Here is a 26591-nt window from a genome sequence, read left to right as displayed (position 1 = left end):
CTGCCACATAAATAACATTGAGCAGAGTTCCATGTGCTACACAGTAGGTCCTTGTGGATTATCCATTTAAAATAAAGCAGTGTACACATGTCAATCCCAAACCCAACTGTCCTTCCCCCTCTGGTTTCCCTTTTGATTTTGTTGATGGTTTCCTTTGCTCTGCAGAAGAAGCTTTTTAGTTTGAGGTAGTTCCACTTGTTTATTTTTGCTTTTGTTGCCTTTTTTTGCGGTTTCAAGTCCAAAAAATTATTCCCAAGACTCATGTCATGGAACTTACCATTTATGTTTTCTTCTAGGAATTTCACGGTCTCAAGTCTTACCTGCAAGTTTGTAATCCATTTTGAGTTTATTTTTGTGTATGGTGTGAGATAGGTGTCCAGTTTTACTCTGTTGCAAGTGACTGCCCAGCTTTCCCAGCACCATTTATTGTGCATATTCTTTTCCTATTGAATATTCTTAGCTCCTTTGTTGAAAATTAGTTAACCATGCATGTATGGGTTTTTTTTTTGGACTCTCTATTTGGTTCCATTGACGTTTGTGTCTTTCTAATGTGAATACCATACTATTTTGATTACTATAGCTTTATAATATAGTTTGAAATTAAGAAATGTGAGACCTCCAGCTTTCTTATTCTGTCTTAAGATTACTTTGCCTATTTGGTCTTCTGAGGTTCTGTATAAATTTTAGAGTTTTTTTTTTTTCTGCTTTTTGGAATTTTGATAGAGATTGCTTTAAATCATGGGTCACTTTGAGGAGTATGGACATTTTAACATTATTTATTTTCCCAGTTCATGAGCATGGAATATCTTTTCATCATTCTCTTCAGTTTCTTTCACCAGTTATTTGTCGGTTTTAGTATACTTATGTTTCACCTCCCCAGTTAAATTTATTCCTAGGTATTTTTTTTTAATGCAGTTTTAAGTGGGGTTGCTCTCCTAATTTATCTTTTGATACTTTGTTGCTAGTGTGTAGGAACACACTGATTTTTGTGTATTGATTTTGTATCTTGCACTTTTACTGAATGTGTTTGTTAGTTTAACAGTTTTGGGGGAGGAATTTAGGATTTTCTATATCTAACATCATGTCATCTGTAAAAAGAGACAGTTTTACTTCTTCCTTTTGATTTGGATGCTCTCCCTGCTGCTCTTTTTTTTTCTTGCCTGATTAACTCTGGCTAGGACTTCCAGTACTGTGTTGAATAAAGTGGCAAAAGTGGGCATCCTTGTTTTGTTCCTGATCTTAGAGAAAAAGTTTTCAACTTATTACTGTTGTTTGAAGTTGAATATAAAGACTTTGTTCTTTTATGTGTGGGGAAACTAGGGGCTCTAGCTTGTGAACTAACTTAACATTTAGGAGCAGAAGAGATGTTTTCTTGGAGAAAAACTGTTGCTGAGGCATCATTATAATATGAGTCATTTTAGTTTAACTCTTGCTGGAAAATTATTACCTGTGACCTTGGGTTGGATTGGCATGCTTTAAAATAAAATAACTATTTCTGGATATCTGATAATCCAAAGAAATAATCTTTCAGAGCTAAGTAAGAGTACTTTATACAGGGGTTCTTATGAGTTGACAAATTTTGTTATTTTGCATACTAACTAGTCAGCTTAACTAACTATGCTTTCTAAAGGAATTTGTCTAGGTTGTTTGTAGATCTTATAAAGATGGCTTGATGTTTTTCTTACTTAGCTGGTGTTTGCACAGCTGAGACTAAGTGCAGAACACAATAGCAGCAGTTCTCTTTGCCCATCCAGCAGAGAAAAAGCACACACTGAGTGGTAACTTTGAACCCTCCTTTTGAATCCAACAGTTATTTCCTTAGTCTGGAAATGGCTGTTGAAATTAGGGTCCCTCTACTCTTCTAAGTCCTCAGGTTTTTCTGGATTTAAGAGAGAAAATCCAAAAAGTCAAGATTGAAGGAATCAAACTGACTCTTTGAAGAGAATGTTTCATAATTTTTCATTTCTGTCTCTGTAACCTTTCATTTCTGCCTAATGTATGTTTTTCTACAAGTGAGTGATATGATTAATCTGTATTCTTAGTGTGGGCTTATTGGAATAATTGTGATAATGTGGAGTGGCAAATGGATGACATAAAGGTATTCATGAAATATTTAAATAACAATAATTTATTATTGATTACATGTCTGTCACTGTACAACGGGTTTTTCTTAATGTTATTTTTAATCCTCAGAGCAAACCTGTCTACTATGAACTATGGCTAGTCCTACTGGGCTTTTTCTAAGGACACCAAAATTTAGAGGGTGCAAACATTCACTATAATGATTCTAAAAGCTTGGCACCTAGTTAGCAAGAATAATTATTTAAAAGAGGAAGCTACCAGATGGCGAGCATTGTTAGTAACACCCATCTGTGGGCTACATTATGAATTACAGAATTGATTTGAGAGCTGGTTTTGTTCAGTTTGTTCTAGGTGCCAACATTGCTGGTTTATTGTGTTTGTAAGGTGGTTACTGGAATCCCCATTTTACAGATGGAGAAAACTAGTTCAGTCGCCAAGTCATGCCTGACTCTTCATGGCCCCATGGACTGCAGAACGCCAGGCTTCCCTGCCCCTTGTCATCTCCCAGAGCTTGCCCAATTTCATGGCCATTGCATCGGTGATGCCATCCAGCCATCTCATCCCCTGTTGCCCTCTTCTCCTTCTGCCTTCAGTCTTTCCCAGCATCAGAGTCTTTTCCAGTGAGTCAGCTAAAAAGCATAGGGTGGCCAAAGAATTGGAGCTTCAGCTTCAGCATCAGTCCTTCTGAAAAGTATTCTGGGTTGATTTCCTTCAAGATTGACTGGTTTGATCTGCCTGCTTTCCAAGGGACTCTCAAGAGTCTTCTCTAGCACCGTGGTTTGAAAGCATCAATTGTTCGGCACTCTGCCTTCTTTACTGTCTGGCTCTCACATCCATACATGACTACTGGAAAAGCCATAGCTTTGACTATATGGACCTTTATTGGCAAAGCGATGTCTTTGCTTTTTAACGCACTGTCTAGGTTTGTCATAGCTTTCCTGCCAAGAAGCAGTCGTCTTCTAACTTTGTGGCTGCAGTCACCAGCTGCAGTGATTTTAGAGCCCAAGTGGAATTCTGTTACTGCTTCCACCTTTCCCCCTTCTATTTGCCATGAAGTGATGGGACTGGATACCATGATCTTATTACTTTTTTCAATATTGAGTTTTAAGTTGGCTTTTTCACTCTCCTCCTTCGCCTGCATCAAGAGCCTCTTTAGTTCCTCTTCTCTTTCAGCCATTAGAATGGTATCATCTGTATGTCTGAGGTTGTTGATGTTGCTCCTGGCAGTCTTGATTCCAGCTTTTAACTCCTCCAGCTAACATTTCACATGATGTGCTCTGTGTATAAGTTAAAGAAACAGGGTGACAATGTACAGCCCTGTTGTACTCATTTCTCACTCCTGAACCAGTCAAAAGTAAGGCTTATATAAAATATTAGCAGCACAGACCAGTAAAAGTTTCATCCAGGATTTAAATCTAGGTCCTTTTGAGTCCAAATCTTGCCGCCTTTCCACCCTGCCATGCTACTTCTCACATATATCTCTCCTATAAAAATGGAGACATATATCTTCTTTACAATCAAATGTTTTTAAACTTCAAGTTTTTTTTTTCTTTTTCATTCTACCCATTTATTTCTTTGCTCATTCAGCCATCTGTTCATTCAGTTGACCGTTCAACAAGCTTTTACTACTTGTATGTACCAGGTATTGTGATAGTGACTATATAGTGGTTTCTTATAAAAATATAAAATTGAATGATGGCCTTTCAAAATGAGACCTCCTCTACTTTCTCTCATTCCTTTTTTCCTTTCTCTTCCCGTCTTCTTCTCTCCCCTCTCTTTTCTTTTTAAGTCTCCTGCATGCATTATGAATATCACTATGAAAAGAGTCCTTTGAAGAAAAGTTATGACAGCATATTAAAAGACAGCATATTAAAAAGCAGAGACATTACTTTGCCAACAAAGGTCCATCTAGGCAAAGCTATGGTTTTTCCAGTAGTCATGTATGGATGTGAGAGTTGGACTATAAAGAAAGCTGAGCACCAAAGAATTGATACTTTTGAACTGTGGTGTTGGAAAAGACTCTTGAGAGTCCCTTAGACTGCAAGGAGATTCAACCCGTCCATCCTAAAGGAAATCAGTCCTGAGTATTCATTGGAAGGACTGATTCTGAAGCTTAAACTCCAATACTTCGGCCACCTGATGTGAAGAACTGACTCATTTGAAAAGACCCTAATGCTGGGAAAGATTGAAGGCAGAGGAGAAGGGGACAACAGAGGATGAGATGGTTGGATGGCATCACCGACTCAATGGACATGAGTTTGAGTAAACTCTGGGAGTTGGTAATGGTCAGGGAAGCCTGGTGTGCTGTAGTCCATGGGGTGACAAAGAGTCGGACATGACTGAGTGAATGAACTGATTAAGAGTTTCTTGATGATGTTGGTGTCTTTTTTTTGTCAAACTTGCTGATATTTTTGGCATGTGAGACTGCTTGTGATGCTGTCACTCAGCTGAAAGATGCAAGCAGTCTTCTGCAGTTTTCCTCTTGGTAAATGGTATAATAAGCAGTACCAAACCATTTTTCATGGTTTACCCATCCCCTGGGTTTATGTGTGCTAGGCTCTCAGGGATGTCCAGACATATTTCAAAAGCTGAACTAGTGTAGAGGTACTACATCATTCTGGGTCTCTTTCTGGGTCTTGATTGTTTTTCTTCCCCTTCCTACAGTGAGGAATAGAATTTCTGGAGAAATCATAAATCTACATGTATGTCTAGGTTTCCTTTCAGTCACTTGGACTAGCTCAGAATTACAGGGCTGGTTCTAGGACATGTGTAGGCTCTATGAATGTGGCTAGTCTCTGTGCAGTCATAATAATATATATTCACATGCTTTATAAAATAGTTTTTGACCATCAGTTTATTCCTTTGAATGAGTTACTCAAATATGAGGACACTCAAAGGGTAACTTTGCTTTAGAATGGATGGATATATGAGAAAGGTAGTAGTAAGTTTATGTTTGATGAAGAGAAGCAAGTCACATGATTTCTTATTGCTGAATTCCAGGAATGAAAATATGTAGCTTTAAACTTTGTTTGGCTGTTTATGGTGTTAACTCTGATGATCTTACGAAAATATTATTCGGCCCACTTTTTCTCTAAGGGATTGCCCATTTCAATACAAAGCATATTTATAAGGCTAACAAGACAGAAACCTGTATTTTAAGAAACATATTTGTTTATTTATTTGGCTCTGTCAAGTCTTAGTTGAGGCATGCGGAAATTCTCCTTGCGGTGCACAGCTTCTTTAGTTGCAGCGTGCAGGCTCCAGGATGTGGGGGCTTCCGCGGTCGTGGCAGGCAGGTTTAGTTCTCCCCAGCATGTGGGAATCTTAGGTCCTTGACCAGGGATTCAGCCTGCGTCCCCTGCATTGTAAGGTGGGTTCTTAGCCACTGGACCACCAAGGAGATCCCCAAACTTCTATTTTTTACAAGCAATAGTGGCATGATTGTCTAGCCATCTAATACATTGGCTCCTAGCTTTTTTGATTTGTGATCTTCTTTGAGAATTTTTTCCATTGTCAATGTTGTTTCTACTGTGGGGTCTCCTTATAACTATATGAATTTGAAAATCACTGTAAAAAACTGAGGTATAATTGACATATTTTATTTTCAAAGTTTGTTTTTATTATTGTAGAAATCATGTTTTCTATTTCCGCCAAAAAAAGCTATTGAAGTTTTACTGGGCACTGAATTAAATCTAAATAAATTTGGGCAATATTGCCGTCTTAACAATATTAAGTCTTTCAATCTGTGAACATAGGTGTCTTATTTATTTAGATCTTTCTTTCAGCAATGTTTTGTGATTTTCAGCATATGAGTCTTTTGCCTCCTTGGTTAAATAGGTTCCTAGATATTTATATTTTTCAATGCTATCATAAATGGAATTGTTTCATTTATTTTCTTGGCAGATTGTTGACTTCTAGTGTGTTAAAACACAACTGATTTTTGTGTGTTTATCTTGTATCTGACAACTTGCTGAATTCATCTGTTAGCTCTAGCTAGGTGTTTGTAAATTCCTTGGGATTTCTACATATAGGGTTATTTTATCTGTGAATAGATGTAGTTTTATGTATTCTTTTGCAGTTTGGTTGCCTTTTATTTCTTATCTAATGCTCTGGCTAGAACTTCTAGTATAGTGTTCAGGAGCATTGGGAAAGTAGGCATCCTTGTCCTGTTCCAGATCATAGGGGGAGAGCTTTGTCATTAACCATTGACTATGATGTTAGTTATTGGTTTTTCATAGGTGTCTTTTATAATGTTGAAGAAGTTCCCATTTGTTTCTAGTTTTCTGGGTGGTTTTGTCAAGAAAGAGTTAGATTCTGTTACATAAAATTACTACAGATTTATAACACAAATTTATTATTTTATGGTTCTGTAGGTTAGAAATCTGCCATGAATCTTACAGGCTGAAATCAAAGTTTGGGCAGGTATTTCCAGCTTCTAGAGGCCACCTGCATGTCTTCTACCTGGAAAACCAGCAATTTTGTATCTGCCTGGTCATTTTTCCATAGTTATATCTCACTTTGATTCTTAGCAAGGAAATGTTACCTGCTTTTAAGAACCCAGGTGATTTGGTTGGGCCCACCTTGATAATCCAGGAAAATTGCCCAGTCTCAAAATTTGTAACCTTAATCACATTTTGTAAAGTTGTTTAGCCAAGTAAAGTAGAATATTCACAGGTTTCTTTGTTAGGGCACAGACATCTTAGGGGTCCATTAGTCTACCTGCTGCACTTGTGAATTACTTCTAAGTAATATATTTCTAGGGCTTCCCTGGTGGCTCAGATGGTAAAGAATCTGCCTGCAATGCAGGAGACCTGGGTTCAGTCTCTGGGTTGGAAAGATCAAGTGTACTATTTAATATCCTAGCAATTGAGATTTTTTCTGATTATCTTTTTGCTTCTATTGCTAGCTTAATTCCATGGTGTCCAGGGGACTTTGTCCGAATGATTTTAACTTTTTGAAAATTGTTGAGACTTTCTTTATGGCCAGGTCATACTATTTAATCATTTTAACACAGGGACTTGAAATGGGGATGCTTGATACATTATTTTATTTGAAGGTTTCAGGACACTTTCTATAACATGGCTATCATATTTATGTTTGTAGGACATTTCCCACATTTTGGTAGTCTCTGTAATTTTTGATAATCAGTCATTATGGACTAGTCATAGGAACTTATAATTAAATTGATTTTTGAACTATATGAGGTGTTGTTAAGTTATTCTCTGATTAATGAAAGCATACCTGCTTTATTGGCTGTGGGTTAAAAGTTCACGATTAAAGTAAAATCTTGGTATAAAATAGTTATCATGAATAAACCTGGATTAATTTAACTTTAACATTGTTTTTGTCTCTAGTAAATTTTTTTTCTTAGAATCTATTTCAATAGATGTTAGTATAGTTATCTACCTCTCTTATGATTACTTTTTGTATGATACGTTTTTCCATTCTTTTTCTTTCAACCTATATTTGTCTGAATAAAAGTCTGTCTCCTGTAGATGGAATGTAGTTAGATTTTTTTTAAAATTGGTCTTATAATCTCTTCGTTTTGATTGGCATGTTTAATCCATATTCATTTAATGTATTTAATAATATCATCGGATTTATGTCTGCTGTCTCACTATTTGTTTTCTATATGTCTCATTTCTTTTTGCTTTTACTGCCTCCTCTGTGGCAAGTAGATATATTTCTAGGCTATCTTTATTATCTTTTTTTTTTTCCTAGACTATATCATTTTGACTTTGATTTGACTGATTTTCCATAATGGTTTTTTAAAAAAAATTATTTAATTGAAGGATAATTGCTTTACAGAATTTTGTCGGTTTATGCCAAACATCAACATGAATCAGACATAGGTATACATATGTCTCCTCATTCTTGAACCTCCCTCCCATCTCCCTCAGCATCCTACCCCTCTAGGTTGTTGCAGAGCCCTTGTTTAAGTTCCCTGAGTCACACAGCAAATTCCTGTTGGCTATATATTTTACATATAGTAATGGAAGTTTCCATGTTACTCTCTCCATACATCCCACCCTCTCCTTCCTCCCCCCATAATGCTTTTTCTGAAGATTAAAGTAATAAGCCTTTTAACTTAAAACATTTCTACTTGAGAGTAAAACTGCCTTAATTCTACTGATATAGAGAAACTTTGCTTCAGTATAGCTTCCTTCCCTTCCTTTTGCTAGTATTTTCATATGTATTATCTTTATATAAGCCCTACAGTGCAGTTTTACAATTACTGATTAAATTTGCTTGTTTTTGAAACTACTTTGGAGAAGAAATGAGAAGAAATATGCTATCTTTTTAAAAATTTTCCCAAGGCAAGTCTGTTAGCAACAAATTCTCTCAATGTTTCTGTAGGAATGTTCATTTTGTCTTTACGTTTTAGTTTTGGCTGCGCTGGGTCCTCAGGGCACACACAGTTTGTCCAGTCGTGGCACGAAGCGGGTTTTCTAGTTGCAGGATGTGGGCCTCTCCTGCCGGGGCGCAGGGCTCCAGAGCACTTGGATTCAGTAGTTGCTGTGTGCAGGCCTCTCTAGCTGCCGTGTGTGGCTTCTCTAGTCGCAGCTTGTGGGCTCGGTTGCCCATGGCACGTGGGATCCTAATTCCTCGCCCAGGGATTGAATGCACGTGTCCCACCCTGGAAGGTGGACTCCCAACCACTGGACCACCAGGGAGGTCTCTGTTTTGTCTTTATTGTTGAAAGATGCTTTCCCTAGATATTGGATTCTTGTTTGACAGGTTTTTATGCCCTTTTTCAGCATGTTGAATATGCTATATCACTGCCTTTTGGTTTTCATTTTTCTGATAATAAGTCAGTTGTTAAATTTTGTTGAGATCCCCTAGTATGTGATAAGTAATGTTTATCTTTTGCTACTTTTAAGATTTTCTGTTTTGGCTTTTGACAGTTTGGCTGTTATGTATTTGGGTGTGAGACTCTTTAAGTTTATCCTTGCTGATATTTGTTGTATCCATGATATTTGTTGATCTTCTTAGATATGAGTCCCTTCAGAGATGGGTTTCCCAAGTGGCACTAGCGGTAAAGAATCCGCCTGCCAGTGCAGGTTAGACATAAGAGATGTTGGTTCGATCCCTGGGTCAGGAAGATGCCCTGGAGAAGGGCATGGCAACTCACTCCAGTATTCTTGCCCGTAGAATAGCGTGACCAGGGGAGCCTGGCGGCTGCAGTCCATAGAGTCACAAGGAGTCCAACACGACTGAAGTGATTCAGCATGCACGCATGCCCTTCAGAGAGAGTTTTTACTGACTGCTTTCTATTCTGATTATGGGCCATACCTTTCTTGTTTCTTTGCGTGTCTCGTATTTTTTTGTTGAAAAGTTGACATTTTAGATAACAGAGCAACTCTTAAAATTCTACCTCCTCCCTTCCATTTACCTAGGGTTGTTTGTGGCCAGTCAGTGATTATGTAGAGATGATGCTTAAACTGCCTTAGTTAGTGAGGCTTCTGCCATTTGCTGAGACTGTGTGTGGGCTGAGGCTTTAAAAATTCAGGTGGTTTGTAAGTCTTCCCTGGTTTTACTTTCTGTTTTTGCAGGGTCTCCTGTTCACCGAGAGTGAGTGGGTAGTTATGACCCCTGCGATCTCTTCTGTGCATGTGTATAACTTTCAGGATCCCTATGACTATGTGGGAGCTTATCAAAGCACACTGACTTACCTAGTTTCTCAGATTTCTCTGTTAAATTTTTGTCTTGCCTGTTTTCACTGTTTGCTGTTGATTTTAATAGCCTGGAGCTTTCTCCAGTGGATGTCAGACTAGTCCCCTCCAGCATCAGGAAGACTGTTGATCCCCACATCCCTTGTCAGCATTTGGCTAGGGATGGGTAGGAGTAGCTGCGTGTTAAAACACCCTTGCTTCTCTGTTGCAGTTCAGCACTTTTTCTTACATATGTATTTCTTAATTTTCTGTTTCTCTATAGTCAGTTTCCAGAACTGTGATTTTTTGATAATTTTGACCAGTTTTGTCTGGGAAGATGTTTTCTCCAGTTCCTCTCTCTAATAATCTGGAAGTCCCACCTTCCATCATTGCTTTTCTAACAACTCTATAATTTTTTTTTTCCCCTGCGCTTCTCTTGCTTGATTCTAATTTATTCTTTCTCTACCAGTAGCCTGAGTGATCTTTTAAAAATGGTCTAATCATGTCACTTTTGTGCCTTAAACTCATTACTTTGAGGACAAAATCCACAGATATTATGGCCTCCAAGGCTGTGGATGCTGTGGCTTCTGCCTGCCTCTCCAGGCTCATCTTGAACCACTCTTCACCTCACCTTCTTTAGCCGCAGTGGCTTCTTTGCCTCCTGGCAGGCAGCAAGGTCTTTTCTGTGTTAATACTGTCATGTGAGCTGGGCTGTGTTTGAGCGGCTTTCTGTGTCTCCTCAGTTGCTACCTCCTTGGTCATCAGGTCGCAGTTTCAGTGTCAGTTCCCCAAGGAGGCCTTTCCTTACCTCTGTTTAGACCAGAATAGATTCCTTGAACCTTGTGGTCACTGTACGCTGTTTTGTTTCAAGTGCTTATATTTACTATGAAATATTTGTTCATCTAATTATTTGTTGAATTAATGTCTCTTTATTTACTTGTAGATGTCCTTGAATGCAAGGAATTTTCTTATTCATTGTTGTATCTTCTAGCATAGTAGCTTTTCCATAGAAAATTCCCTATAAATAATTTTGAATGAGAGTGCTTCTGTAGAGACATAGAAGTGGGCACTTGACCAAGGGGAAGGAGCAGGCTTATAGGAAAGGCTTCTGGAAGAGGTGATAGTTAAGTGAAATCTTAAAATATGTATAATAAATAGCCAGTATGCATTAAGGTAGATTGTGAAAGTGTCAGGTAGGTTTAAAATGACCTCTGCCTGTCCTGTCAGTACTCCACACAGACATTAGTGTTATTTATCCCGAAAGGTTGACAATGTGTAGAATGCAACCATTTGAAATGACATTAATTATATGCATTATTACATTAATGTTTGTTGCTACATAAATGGTGAGAACTCAGAATTGAGAGTTTCTGCTAATCTGACCCTAAGTTTGATTTCTAGCTTCAACAAATATACTTTTGTCTTGGCACATTTCTAGGTCTTGGTCTTGTGTTTCCTGTCCCAGCATCTTTGGAACTAGGACTCTGTTCTGTTTTAATTAGACTCAACCCTAAATTGTTTGTAAAGAATCTGCCTGCCATGCAGGAGACCCCAGTTCGATTCCTGGGCTGGGAAGATCTTCTGGAGAAGGGATAGGTTACCCACTCCAGCATTCTTGGGCTTCCCTTGTGGCTCAGCTGGTAAAGAACTGACCTGCAATGTGAGAGACCTGGGTTCGATCCCTGGGTTGGGAAGATCCCCTGGAGAAAGGAAAGGCTACCCTCTCCAGTATTCTGGCCTGGAGAATTTCACGGACTACAGTCCAGGGGGGTCACAAAAAGTTGGACACAACTGAATGCTTTCACTAATTTGTCCAGAATTAGCATTTGACCTAAAACACATGCTTCGCAGCTGGGAAACTGTCATTTGATTTACTCTAATATTTTCCTCATGTTCTTTTTGAGAACAAGGTAGGGATAGACAGACACCTACACTGTGTTCCAGAAGACACCTGTAGCATATCACAGTATCATATCACCTGTCATATCACCTGTCATAGCTGATAGTCAGGGGAAGAATGGAATAACTCGGTTTAGATGTATTTGTATTAAGATTAAGAGTTATAAAAGTTTGGACCCAGAAGGGCTAATTCTTATATTATCTCTCAAAATTTTGATTGTGAAAACCTTGTATACTAAGAATTCTTTATTACCACTTTTTTAAAAAAAATACTGTGGGTTTTAATCATAGATGTTTTAAAAATTACTTTTCTTCTTTCAAAAAAATATTTATTTATTTATTTATAGCTCTGCTGGGTCTTGATTGCTGTGTGTCGGCTTTCTCTAGTTGCGACAAGCTGGAGCTACTGTTTTGTTGCAGGGCACCTCATTGAGGTGGCCTCTCTTGTTGCAGAGTATGGTTTCTAGGTGTGTGGACTTCAGGAGTTGCAGCTTATGGACTCTAGAGTGCAGGTTCAGTAGTTATGGTGTACGGGCTTAGTTGTTCGGTGGCATGTTAGGAATTGAACCCATGTTCGCTGCATCAGCAGGTGGATTCCCAGACACTGGATCACCAGGGAAATCCCCAAAACTACCTTTTTTAAGAAAAGAAGGAACCCCAGAAAAATCTTGTATTGTTGTGCTTCTTCATTAATTTTAGATTTTGTTTCCCCTGGAAACAGAATTTAACAGATCACATACCTTAGGCCTAGAAGAATGTCCATTTAAGGATTATTATTAACAATATTGTTAATGTATAATAATAGTAATGATAATTAAGATGATCTTTCACATAGTTAGAACTCAAGCAGGATGAATTGATTATGAAGCAGTATACTGGGCAGGATTTGATTCTTCATTTGTTGGTCTCATTTCGAAGATATGTATATTTGGTGGTCTAGATGGAATGAATATTATACATTCAAAAAACAATGCACCTTCTAAATCTCTGATGTTCAGAAGGCTTATACTGTAGTCGATTGGCAAAAAGTGCTGCATTCTCAGGTGGTTACAACTGAAGGAAGAAAGTCCTGTTGAATCATCTGTGGGCATATTATTTCTTGAATTGTTGGCTATTTTGGTAATGACTTTTATGTTTAGAATTTCATGTTTTAATGACAAAAATGTTTACTGGAAATTATAGCTTGGAAAAGAGAGCCACTTTCCTGCTTCTGCAAAAAGCTAGGTAAAGCATCGATGTGGGGTAAAGTAGCTGAGGAGCTTTATATTCAGATTGTATGAAGAGTAAACAGAGCATCTAAAATAACCACTTGCACATTGCAACAAACACATCATCATTTGCTTAAAAAAGAGTTATAATTACAGTTGACGAAGCATGGACACCATAAAAAATGCATTAGTTTGGCTTGACACATTAATTACCTGTTTTTGCAGATGTTTTTATGTATTGTTGTGTGAACAGTTTACAAAATAATTACAGGAAAGTCATATGGAAAATAAACTAAGTGGGTGGTTTCTCGTCTAAATATTTTCATTCATGTGAATCTGTGAGGCACAGCTGCTCTACAGCAAAATCAGTGAGATAGATGAGGATTCTCGAAGGGTTTTTTTATTTTATTAGATGGTCTCTGTCATCAGTATCACCGCATTTTTATATCTTTAGCAACACAATTTAAAAACATTAAAATGAGAGGGCTGGTTTAATCCCTGTGGTTATTGGGGTGGGGGGGGGGAGGAAAAAACCGTGATTCTGATTGGAAGAATTGTGTATGTCTATGAGTATTTTAAAATAAACCAAACAAAACTAAAATACTCTAGGTGGGAACACTACTACTACTATTTTAATTCTGGCAGGTTGTTAGGCACTTGGGCAAGGAGTTAATCATTATTTTGTTATTATTTGAGTTACGTACTTTTATATAATTTAGAGCTTCAGCTGTATCTTAAACATAGAGCTGTTAATAAATTGCATGGAAGTTCAGCCTATTTATTCCCTGTTAGGGAGTATTAAAAATGTAGCTCTGCTTTTTCTCAGAAGATTACACTGTGTTTCTGTTTGTGGTCTCAAAGTGTGTTTATTTGAAAAATAAAAAATAACCAGATCACTGTGCAGACATATCATACTTTTATAAACTGTTAAGAAACACATTTTCCAAAATTGTCAAACAATAGAGAGTTCATAGACTTCACAGTGATTTATAATTAGAATATTTGTGTTGTATTTTCCTCACTGATAGTTATAATGTAAAATTAGACCAAATACAGACTCTCTCTTTAGTTCAGCCATGGCCCGTCTATGCTATATTCCTTTATATTCCTTTTATATACACAGATGATAAAGACAATAATTATACATATTTCTGAAATGCATTTATGTGACTGTTATGAAAGGCACTAAGTTATAATTGGGTCATCTGTAGGCGGGAAGGTATTGTTATCAGACTGTGTACTATTGGTGCAAAATCATTCACTTAACTTTTCCATTCATTTGTTTAACAAAATTTTATTGATAGTCTTCTATATGTAATATTCAGTGATAACACTGAAATGACTATAAACATTGAGTTGATTTTCTGGAATGTAATATATGGTTAGTAACTAGTAGATATCTTTCCTTCTGAAAGGGGTAGGAAGGGCAGGACTAAGTGATATGGAGAACTTTTTCACTTTGATGGCTTACTTAAAGAAAGCCAGTTGCTAGGGGGATTTTCATTGTTATCTTGAAATGAGCTTCACATGTGATATATTCTGGGAGTATTGCTTTACACATACTTTGAACTGTTTAAACATGGTGATATGTATATCTTTACCTTAGATCAGTCTGAAGAAAGATGGGATAGCATCTGTTCTAATTCTAGTATGCACTAAGTCAACTTAATTTTTAAGGTGAAAGTGAAAGTGTGTCATGTCCAATTCTTTGTGATAGCAAGGCCTGCAGCCCTCCAGGTACCTCTGTCCATGGGATTCTCTAGGCAGGAATACTGGAGTGGGTTGCCATTCCCTTCTCCATGGGATCTTCCTGACTCAGGGATAGAACCTGGGTCTCCTGCATTGCATGCAGACTCTTTACTGCCTGAGCCACCAGTGGGATGCATTAAGAGAGTCTGTAAAGCTTCTACAGTTGAGAAGGATTTACAGATTATAGTCAGTATTTCTGTTTATCATTTTATATCATCTGAGGAAAAAAATGTGATTCCGTATCATGACATCAAGAAAACAGTTGTTGAACTGAATCTTCCGTAGATTTGCTACTTCTTTTAAGATGTCTCCTATAGGCAGTGAAAAGATGAGTAAAAACTTTTGTATGGCTTGAGGGACTTTCCATATTTATCTGTGTGGCAGATAAAAAAACTCTTAAGTTTATGTGGAGTTTGATTTCCAAATTTTCTCCTATCTTATTTTTATTCCATCTTTTAAGAGAAAGTTTTAACTCCTTGGTTTTAATTCTTTATTCCCTTTTCCTTCTCCTAATCTTTTTATCTTAATCTTTTAGAAGTCATTTAATTAGAACAGAATCCTTAGGGGATTATCATCATCTGGAACATTTAGGGGGTTGTTTATTTACTTATTTTCTTACTTAGAAGAGTTTATTGTCAGAAAGAGAATGTCCAGGTAATATTCTTTTGAAGGAATTGAATGATTTGTCTTTTGGATTCTCACCTTTAAAATAAAAATAAGGATTATTTTGAGCGAGGTCTCTTTCCTTTGGGGTCAAAAGGTTCTTCTTTTATTTTTATTTTTTGGCTTTTCTAGTTCTTTGTTGTGGTGCATGGGCTTAGTTGCCCCATGGCCTGTGGGGATCTTAGTTCCCCAACCAGGGACTGAACTCATGTCCCCTGCATTGGAAGGCAGATTCTTAGCCACTGAACCACCAGGGAAGTCCCGAAGGGGTTTATTATGCATATTATCTCACTGGTCCTAACTGGGAAATTCCAGGTCTATTGGTTAAGATTCCAATCCTTGGAAAAGTTGAAAGTTAAGTCTTGGTTTGGTGATATGGGTTTAGCACAAGTGACTCCATTCCAGACATGTTGTTTCTTTTTCTTTTTTTTAAACAATTCTCCCCCTTTGATCAAACCCTTAGCTTAACTGAGAAATGTGATCAAAGTTTAAGGTTCAGTATAATGTACCAGGGAGATTATTATGATTATAATAATCAAAAGCAGGATAATTCCCAGTATTTGGAGTGAATATTGGAACCATGGTCCCCAAGATCCAAATTAATTGAGACCAAATAAAGCAAAGAACAACCCTCCTGAAGGAGTCACCTTTTTAACCATGTGGCTTGCTCAGTGATTTTACATAATTGTTTCAGCTTCCCCTGAAGTGTTAATCTAGGCACAGCAGTTTGTGTTGGCCACAGCACCTCCCTGCTCAGCTAAAAGATAATTAAGGGCTCTTCTATTTTGAGGAACAATTCTGGCTGAAGAGTCCGAGGAGTTTTTTGGGGACAGCTGTTGTTTTAGCAGCAGATTTCTTGAATATCTTCAAGAACTAAGGAGAATTTTAAAATCACATTCTCAGTTACATTTGCTCCTCACCAGGAAGGCATGGCATTGCCAAAGGAAGTGAATTCTGAGTCATGAACACCTCCTGGTAGGCCTTGTCTAACTTTCTGATGTAAATCTATGGGAGTTAACCAATGAGGGGACTCGTTCATTCATGGAAAGTTAGGGGTACTGTTAGATAACCTAAGAGGCATCACATGGTTTGTATGCCAGCCATCTCGGCATTCATGGGCCCAAGGAGAACTATAACCACCACAAACAAAGACTAGCCCTATCGGGGCACGAACTGTATTCCTGTTCAAGGGATGCTGCTAATGGATCATTCACAGGGATTGCTGTTTTTAGTGTTCAAACCAGGAGTCAATTAGGATTTCAGTGCATACAGAAAGAAAATCTTTTAGTCTGAAAGAAAGAGGCACCCACCTTGCAAAGATGGGTGCTGCTGGTGAGATCTCCTAGTGAGTGGGGGCAGATTCATCTAGATAATCATGGGAATGTGGGGGTGCAAATGACCTAAAATTATGTAGGCGATTGTGTCTAACTGGTAAGTATTATAATTGGAGAAAGATAGAAACACTACTTGATATTCTGACCACAAGAGTTGAAGTTGGTAAGAGACTTCTAGGTTGAGGGGGTGGTGTTGATGATAGTTCCCATTGGCATTGGGATAGAAGAGAAATTAGTCACAGGGAGGACCAGGAGACCTCTAGTGTTGGGTAGATCAGAATCTTTAGAGACAAACCCAGCAGGCTGAGATGTTACCCTACTTAGGACTGGACTGAGAGATGTGTAAATGTCTTTCCAATTCCAGAGTAAAGGAAAGAAAGAGAAGAATAAAGGATTTCATGTTTTGTCTTGATCTGACATCATGGGCAGAAGCAGTCTACCCTGATGTCAGCTACTGCTCTCCCTTGACAGTTGATTCAGAGGTCCCTCGTGCCTGTCCAGGACCAGATGTCAGGTGGAGCCATCTTCAGCTGTGAGACGCATCTCCATGGCTCAAGTGCCTGAAGCCTGACTGCCATCTGGGCAAGGGAAGAGGACCTGGTTGTTACAGTTAGTCCCTTCCAAGAAGGTTCAAGGGCAGTCTTTGTTTTTGGTAATTTTAAATTAGAAGGGTCAGAGAGAATTAGAAATGTTAGTTTGGAGAGTTGTAGCCAGATATTTGAGGAAACTAGAAGAATTTAGGGTCTAGTTCAGTTGCTAGATGTATCACAAAACCTCAAAACCAGTTGATGGGGTGAGACTCTAAAATAGACAAAAGTCCAGGCATAATTCTTCTGCATACAATAATCTCCACTTCTCTTTTTAAAGGATAATTACAGTAAAATTAGTTAGTTTGCATTAGACTGGCTTGATTATTTACACAAATGCAGCAAGAATAGTGATTGATTGTGTAAGTTCTTTTTAAGACTGCTTTGGTGGAAATTTTCATAAGGGGTCTCAGACTGAACTCTTAAAATCCTTTGAGACTCAAAAGCCAATCTAAGAATCATCACTAGATTTTCCTTGCAGCACCTACAGTCTGAGTGAACTCCTCTCTTCGAGGTTGCTGGGCCTGCCAGGAAGTGTAACCGTCCATACTCATCTGGTAAGGCTGATGGTAAACGTGTTAAGTAAGGCACTCGGCCAGTTTTTCCAAGTTGTCTGGTCATATCTGGGTCTATACACATTTCTCTCAACTATGACATTCTGTTTAAAGCCTTTGTGATATAGCGAGTATTTCCAGTTATGTTCTGGTATAATGAGAACAGATTCTTATTGAACTTATGCAAATAATGACATTTATTACAATGGAAAGAATACTCAAGAGTTTCTGAATTTTGGTGAGATCAAGTAAGGAGAAAAAATAAATGTTTCCCTTTAGTTCACAAATGTTATTACCAAATTGCTGAAAGCTTTTAAGAGAAAAGAGGATTTCCTTAAGCCTGGAAAAACAAAACACAAAAGAACCAGCAATGTTTTAAACAAAAAAAATCATAAAAAAATTATACACATCTTTATCAGTTCATTCAGTCCTATGCAGTTAGTTTTTGATCTTCATCTTTTGTTAGCAGTTTTATGAATCTGGTTTTTTCCTTAGAGTTCTATAAATCCTTACCCAGTTGGTATGATGATCTGAAAGTTCCCATAAACTTGTATCCTAGAGTACCTGTCAGAATGCTTTTTAGAAATTTCTCTGAAGAAAGAACACTTTTTAGGAATGCTTTAGGAAAAACCTCAGAGTAAAGCAATAACTGTCTGTAAATGTCAAAAGACTTAAAATGCCATGGTTAAAGATCTGATTAGAGTTCATTACAGCGTAGTTGACAGGGAAATTTGATTATTTCTATGATACATAGCACTCTAAGACAGTAACTAGAATTATGACTGATAACATTATCAGAGTTACTATTATATTACTATTATAAATAAAATATCACTATGTGTATTATAATGTTTTATCACAACATTACCAGATACTAACATATATCAGATTTCTAGGAACTTCATATAGTTTTAAAAGTACTTATATCCTATATAAATACAACATAAAGCTTAGTATTTTTATTTCTCAATGCCTCTTCACATGTAACTTAACATATCAAATAAGTCTAATTAATTTAACATCTATCTTTTTATGAGAAGAGCAAACAAAATCTTTTGTAATATGCTTGGGGCCCTCTTAAAAACATCCCAAAGTTAGTTTGAGGTCAGAAAGACTTCTTTTAGAATTTGATTTTGGGGAAGTTTGTCAAAAATATTAAAAGGTTTAAAAATACTTGGTCACCTAGGGTCATAGGACACTGCGAAACAGTACTTATGTATTTAACCAAAGTGACAAAGACTTTACAGGCAAATATAGACTACATCGTTCTGAGTGAAAATTAGCTCTTTTAATATTGAGAGGACTAGGTTTAAGAAATCAAAGGTCTGATATAGACAACAGGAACATAGGTGCTTATTTTGACAAAGCACAAGATCTTTGTGTCCTCTACCTCCTCCCTGGCAGATTGTTCAAAAGGTAAAGAAAAACCTTTTATAATCTCTGATTGTCAAAAGCAGACCAATAGTCTAAGAAAGCTTTGTCCCTTTCAATAGGGAGAAAGTCAAATTCTAATTTTATACCAGCTTACTTTTGATATTAAAACTCACTTAATCAGACTCATTCCCATGTTAGCCAGTCCTGATAACACATAAAATTCCTTTTCCTTATTATTTCTAGTAGTTTTAATTATCAATATGAGAATTTTTAACCCTTAGAAACCTTGTTTTTAAACTTGTTTCTAGTGAAAACTGGGAAGTAAGCAATTATGAACTATCTTTCACATCAGCATTCCATGGATTGGCAGATTCATAAATATTTTTAAAATTTCTAGAAATGTGTTTTCTTATAGTTTCTCAGTGTGGCAAAAACAAGCTTATTAAGAGAACAAAATACCTTTAATTTCTCTATAAAAGAAAACAAAAATTAAATAAACTTGTGTTCAGTAATTAATATTTCAGTGCTCTACCTTGTTTGGAAATGATCTGGATATTTAATGACTATCATTTAACTTAATGGAATTTCAGGTTACCATAAAGATTTGGAGACACTATTAGACATCTATTTCATTTACTTGTTTTTAACAATTATGCTTAGACTGCCCACAAAAGCTTCATGAGACATTAGACAATGTCAGTGTTCATTCTAAGCCATTTTTCTTGCTGAAAAAATTTGTAATAGATAACATGAACTTATTTGATCTTTAGTGAGCCTGGGTTGAATGAAAGGTGTATACTTTCATTATTTTTAATATCAGTAACTTTAAAGACATGTCTGTCTGTTTTAATTAAATCAACAAACTTAAAACAAGCTTAGTTACTCAATGTTATCTCAGATCATATGAACCTCAAAAGGACTGGGGTTAATTTTTCTTGTTTTTTAAAGAATTTTATGAATACATGAAGTGTTTAATTTTTTGTAAGCCAATTAAATAGAGCTCTTCTATAAATTCATTTTGGCTGTACAATCCAGAGGTAGAAAATATATCTGTAACACAGGTATAGGCACATGTGAATGTATAGACAGGCGTGAACAGGGACCGCATAGCTTCTCTACATGTAAGATTCCTCACTAATTCAAGTTCCAAATGACCTACCCCCAGCTCCCCTCTCCTGTGTTTTTTTTTTTTAACTGATAAGAATTACCTCTCTGAAGTTTGTATGTTAATATTTACATCCCAAAGACATAAGAAAAAAATGCAAGTTATAAGAATTTTAAGTAAATAAGGGAGGTTATGGGACTGGGAAAAGGAATAGGTGAATTTTGGACTGCCTTGAGCTGCATTTCTAGTCTTGCAAAGATTTGTAGGATAAGGACAGTTGCTCTCAACTACTCAAGGAATTGGGTGGTTACTTAAATGACATCATAAGTTGATCCACCCATAAGTCCTTTCAAGGGCTATAGAAAGTTTTTCTTTGCTGCTGGGTACATTATTTTAGTTTAGGGGAGAAGGCCTTAAAAAGTTCTTAGCAGGCTCTGTATATCAGCTTCCAATTTGGCCAACTTTTGACCACAGATCTGTTTAAAATTTTAAAAATAAAATCTTATCAGTTTTCAGCTTGAATAAACAGTAAATATTTCTGACAGTATTGAACAGCCCTTTGGACTTAAGAGGCATCCTGTAATGGGATGAAAAACATATTTTTCTCTTTATTGGGTACTACAGACAGAGATCCAGAAGAATTATAATAATTCTTCCCCTTAGCTAACTTTTGCCAGTTTATTTCCAAGATCCTGTCTGCAGGTTCTAAGTGGGGTTTAAGTGGAAAGAATGTGTCTCTGATGTTTACCAGAATTTGTCAAGGGTTTAAAATTAATTTTTGATTTTAGCTTCCCCTTGGTTGTTTAAGGGAATGGTGTAGCAGTTTACCAGAAAATCCTCAGTCTCATCATCTCTGAGAGGGGTCTTTACAGAGTCCTTCTTTCAGAGCTACATGGTGGTGGTGGGGGTACCTTTAAGGCCATTAACCTCATAGACTTTTGTTTATGGCCCTGTAGGTCTCTTCAGAGTAGAAAGACAGTTCAAACAGAGGACTACTCGAGTGAGTACTAGATAATGGTAGATAGGGGGCAGTAGGAGCTGTGTCTGTCTTATAATCCTTTGTTTTAGATACCTCTTGTGTCTTTAATTTTTTATTAGTTTTTTGTAATGAAACTTTAAAGTTCTTTTTGGCATTTTGAAGCCTGTAGAAGCTTCTGCATACCAATTAAAATATGTATCCCCTTCTGTTTGTAATTTAATTGGGGCACTCGGAAGTGTGCGTCTCAAGTGAACGATCTTGTCTGATCGCAAAGTTCCGCATAATGGCCATCATAATTCTAGGGTGTTTTCAGTACGATTTTTGCCACTTTTGCAGATTTCCAGGATTATAGTTGTTAGACGTGAAATCAGCAGGTGTGTCAGAAGGGTTTGCTTAACTCTGGATTTTAAAGATTCCATTATTATTTTTATTATTTTAGCTAAGCCTTTGGATCTCTTGGAATCAAACTGATACCTAAGAGGGGTGTGTCATAGCATTGGGGATTATGTAGTGTTTTACAGTCTACCTCTGTGTGGAAATTTTCTTGAGGTTAGCAGGTGACTGAGTGTCAATATCCCATTCTGTGACCAGCTTATCCTAATTTGGGAGTCTTTTGAGTTAGGTGGTAGTTGCTCTAACAGACCTTAAATCCTTAATCCTTAACCGTAAATATTGAGGCTGTTTTGAATTCTGGGATATTATTAGCATTTAGCCTTTATCTACATAAAATAAGACCCCCCCCCCCAAAAAAATGTACCTTAAGGTAACTGAGTTCCAGCCAAGAAGAGGCCCTGTGTGTACCACACCAATGCCCCAGTGTGGGACCTTGGACTGGGGAAAGGATTAAACCAGCAGATCTCAATAAATGAGGGCGGTGGACTGGGGGCCCCACATACATAAGGAACTGCACATTACCACGAACAGTTCCTAAGTGAATCTTGGGACAGAGTTAAGGGTTGAGGGTACTGCTCAAAAGCCTGGGAATTACAATCCATAATAAAGCGAGGGATTTGAGTTCCAGGCAGAAGTGTCCATCAGCTCAAGGTGTCTTGCTCTGTAAAGGAAAGCCAATCAGATGTGGAGCTTGATGCAGAGAGAAAGGAGCTCGGTATTTACAGAAACTTACCCCTGGTCCTTGAAAATAGCAAGAAAGACAGCAACTGCAAAAAGGGCTCCACAGGTTCCAAACCTGTCTGTCTTGTCCTGGAATGCCATCAGAAGTTTGTTCACTTTGGATCCTGACACTGACACCCTATCTATTAAAAGAATCCAGCCTAGTAAGTTTGAAGATCTAGTTGGCTTTATTAGTTGATTCATGAACCAGGCAGCCTCCCATCCAGCAAGTAGAAAGGAGCTCCAGGGAACTACAGAAAGGGAAAGGTTGTTAAAGCCAGAGAAGGGATGGGACAAGGAAGTGGTAAACAGAAAAGAACTATTTGAGCAAGGCACCTTCCTTCAGGAGACAAAAATATTTATTGGCCTTCCTGGTGCTGACCAGGAAATTCCAGACTGACTGGTTAAGATTCCAGTCCTGGGGAAGTTTGAAGCCACAGTTAGTTTAGGTCTTAAGTCTTGGTTTGGTGACATGGGCTTAGCTCAGGTGGCTCCATTTTGGGCTGCTTGTTTCATTTTTTTAAGGACAGAAAAACTGTGAAACACATTGAAAGCAATTGTAATCGAGGCAATGCCTGGGTGTGAATGTTATTGTGACTTTTGCTTTTACTGTTCTTTGGTGACTCTTTGAACTTCTAGGGTTCACCTAACACTGAGCTTAGAAAAAACATCAGTAAAAGGTTGGCTAAATGCAAATGGGAAGCAGATTCCCTTTCTTGACCAGGTTTGTGTTATTCATGGAAAGGCTGATGGCTCCATGTTTGTGGATCTTGTGTAGAACCACACATTACAGTTCTTCTCAAGGTTTCCTTTTGTTGTCAGAACACTTAGCGTAAGTCAGAAATGGTAGGCTTTCCCTGAAAAGAACAAAAAAAACCCATTAAATATAATAAATCAGCACTTAAAAAAGAAAAACAAACTCTCACCACCAAGGCCATCTCAAATAGGCATATTCTTTTATGTGACTGAAGTTGTTTAAAAAAAGAATCACTAACAAACAAAAATTATTGCAGCAAACCCAGGTTGATTTGGATGTTCTTTCTAATGTGATAAATTTGAATGAGAACCAGGCACCCTTGACCAAGGGTAATGTGGCATAGAGCCTGGTGGACAGTGTGGGGTAGAGGAGTAGAGATCAGAATGTAAGATATGATTAAGGACAGTCTTATATGGGAATTAAATTCTGTGCATGTGGAGATGATCAAGTATGATCAAAATGCCCTTGAAAATCCCCTAAAATTTCCCATGAAGTACAAATGTAGACACACTGGCTTTCAAGAAGTCTAACGTGGGGCTTCCCCGGGTGGCTCAGGGGTGGGGAGCCCGCCTGCCAATGCAGGAGACACAGGTTTGACCCCACATGCTGCGGAGCTGCCCAGCCTGTCTCCACATCTCCTGAGCCCGTGTGCCAGAGCCTGTGCTCCTCAACGGGAGGAACCTCCCCAAAGAGAAGCCCATGCAGTGCGCCTGGAGGGCGGCTCCTGCTCCCTGCAATCAGAGCAGAGCCGGTGTGGCAGCCAGGACCCAGCACAGCCGAAAATGAATGCATAAGGCTGCTGAAAAAAGCTCAGCATGGTCAGTTCTTCCTTTAGCATTGCTTTTCTTCTGTTGACTCAGTGATGAGGCATTAGCTATATTCTTTTTTTAGTGTCCAGGTGTAGAACTGGAAGAATTAACTTTTCTAGTTCTTGAAACGGATTTTCATTATTTCTGTGAATAAAAATGCCCTTTTTAAAAAACGGATAAATGAGTGGCCTTTGTTTTCCAAAGAAGTGCTTGGGTAAGAAGAATGTTTGAGAGCCTGGTTTTTCTCCTAGAGGCCCATTCTCTTTTACATAGTGTGAAATGTGTGTACCTCTTCATAGCTGTGATTTCACCGTGTGCTGTCTGATTTCATCAGTCTCTTCGCTCCTCTCTGACTCAGACTCAACTCCTTACATTTATTTTCTCCTCATCTTTGTTCCCATACTCACTTGTATTGTACTTGCTCTGTGCTCTGTATTTTTCTTGTTCTACTCAATAATCTAATTCAGATTCAATTATGTGAAGTGTGGTAGCATAAGACCTGGTTTAGGTTTAGGTTCTTAAATTAACTTTGTGACGGAGAAAGGCATTTCACATCTCCAAGCCTCCATTTCCTTTGTGATAAAAAGAAGGTAATACAGTAAATGAATTTACTGTTGTGATCAGGGAGTGGCCAGATGGTGATGGTCTCTTGGGTAAATAAGAATTTCACAATTCTGTTATCTGTAGATGATGCCTTCTATAAAAACTTCTCTGAGGAAGCTGAGTGAGAGTTGGTGCTCTGAGAAATGCAGGATAGGCAGGCCAATGATTCTAAAATTGTCAGTGACAAATTAAAAAAAAAATACTTATTTGGCTGAACAGGGTCTTGGTTGCAGCCCACAGGTGCTTTGATCTGAATTCCCTGTGGCATGTGGGATCTTTTTCATTGCAGCATGCAAATTCTTTATTGTGGCATTTGGGATCTAGTTCCCTGACCAGGGATAGAACCTGGGCCCCCTGTAATGGGAGCTTGGAGTCTTATCTACTGAGCCACCAGGGAAGTCCCTCAATAACAACTTCAAAAATTCTCCTCATTTTTATTCAGCTACAGTTTCTTCTTTTCACGTGTTCTGTAATCAGCCTGATTCTATTCTCTCTCTTGATTTGAGGTAAAGAAATATGGGTTGACTCAATATATACAAAACGTCTTTTATTGGACACCAGAACTTTTTGACCTGATGGTTGTTAAAGAAATAACGGAAGCAGCTTTTCTGTCTTGACTGCCAAAGCACAGTGCAAATTCTTGTTCTGAATGATCAACAGAAATGTAGAGAACTTATTGAAGGTATTGGTTTAGCATGTTAAATATGGATCCAGTTTTAAAAGCATTATAGATAGATTACTGAAGAAATAATAGTCACATGACCTAGTGTGGGGTTAGCTGTTAAATTCCAGGTAGGCTGGTCTCCCCCCAAAATAATCATAAGCTTTGTGTATGTCTTGAAGATTAAGAAATTAAGAAGGTTAAAGTCAAAAGTTTTGATCAAGTAAAATCTGTTTAAAGTCACATTTATAAATAATGTGATTAGTTGGACTTATTCTGGAAATCGATAGATTGATCTTTTCTTTCTGGGACTCACAGACCTCAGCAAGGATCCTGCAGCAGCAGTCTGTAAGAGGTGGTTTTCATCCTGGGCTGCTGCTGTTGATCAGCAGTGCTTGTGACCTACTTTTAAGGGGCTGATAAGGAAGGAGTCCTAGTATGTATATTTAAGGTTACATTTAAAAAGGCTTCTAGTATTTCCATCACTTCATTGTTGTTTCCATGGAAGCGGAACCACTATCATCAGCAGGAGTCCATTTCGACTGCTAGTTTCCGGTTCTTTTTTCTCTGTTACTATGGTGACTGCCTAGAAAGCGACAGAAATACCAAAAGTTTAAAGAGCAGCAATTTGATGACAAAATAGGGTTTTACCTCTAGCTTTAAATAGGTGTTCTATAGTCTTGACATTTTTGAATTTCAGATTACTTTGTGAGACAAGTTAATTTTTTTTTCTTTTGAAAAAAGAATATTTTGAAGTTTTATTAGAGGTTACACTGAAGGTTTCCGAGGTGGCACAGTGCTAAAGAATCTGCCTGTGAATGCAGGAGACACAAGAGGTTCAATCCCCGGGTTGGGAAGATTCCCCTGGAGGAGGAAATAGCAACCCACTCCAGTGTCCTTGCCTGGGAAATCCCATGGACAGAGGAGCCTGGTGGGCCACAGTCCATGGGGTCACAGAGAGTTGGACGTGATTGAGAGGCTGAACAACAGCAACCATAAAGGAGAGAAGAGATGGAACTGTAAGGTAAAAGCTGTGAAAGGAAAGATGCATAAGCAAAATTGCAATCCCAGCTTTCCTGCAGTTTTTCTTTGAGGTCTCTATTCATTTAGGGTTCTTTGGTTTACATGTGATACAGTCCACTTCCTTAGGATTGTAGGTCCAGCTAAAATCATGGGCCCCAGGCACATTAGAGTTTCTTTTTTTGTCTCTCATATTTGCGTCTGTCAAGTTCCTTCTTGGTCTTTTTTTTCCTTTGACAGAAACGATGGCTATTGGCGGTCCCACTCATTTTACTTCCAGCATCAATTACACAGAAGATTGGCCCAGTTTGTGTTGGGTCAACTTCTCCCTTCTCCAACTGTGACCAGGAGGGTGGGGTTCTGATTGGCTCTGCTGTAACAGGGAGGCTCACCCTTGGCTAACAAGTAGTGATTGGAGGGTCTGAGATCTGAAATAAGGTAG

The 26591-nt window shown here is 37.9% G+C and overlaps 1 protein-coding gene across 9 annotated transcripts in view; it reads left to right on the top strand.

The window, feature by feature from the left end:
- The window catches only part of RPS6KC1 (ribosomal protein S6 kinase C1), a 210675-nt gene that overhangs the window by 86575 nt on the left and 97509 nt on the right, over positions 1 to 26591 (top strand). The window contains exon 1 of one of the 9 annotated variants that reach the window (XM_069544181.1): positions 16069 to 17731. The exons of the other annotated variants lie outside the window; for them this stretch is intronic. The gene's annotated coding sequence lies outside the window, so the exon portion shown is untranslated. Of the gene's footprint in view, positions 1 to 16068; positions 17732 to 26591 lie in introns of those variants that run through there. 9 annotated transcript variants of the gene reach the window in all.

This window comes from Ovis canadensis, chromosome 12 (assembly GCF_042477335.2).
Source record: "Ovis canadensis isolate MfBH-ARS-UI-01 breed Bighorn chromosome 12, ARS-UI_OviCan_v2, whole genome shotgun sequence".
NCBI classification, from domain to species: domain Eukaryota; kingdom Metazoa; phylum Chordata; class Mammalia; order Artiodactyla; family Bovidae; genus Ovis; species Ovis canadensis.
This window is presented reverse-complemented; position numbering and strand designations above follow the sequence as displayed.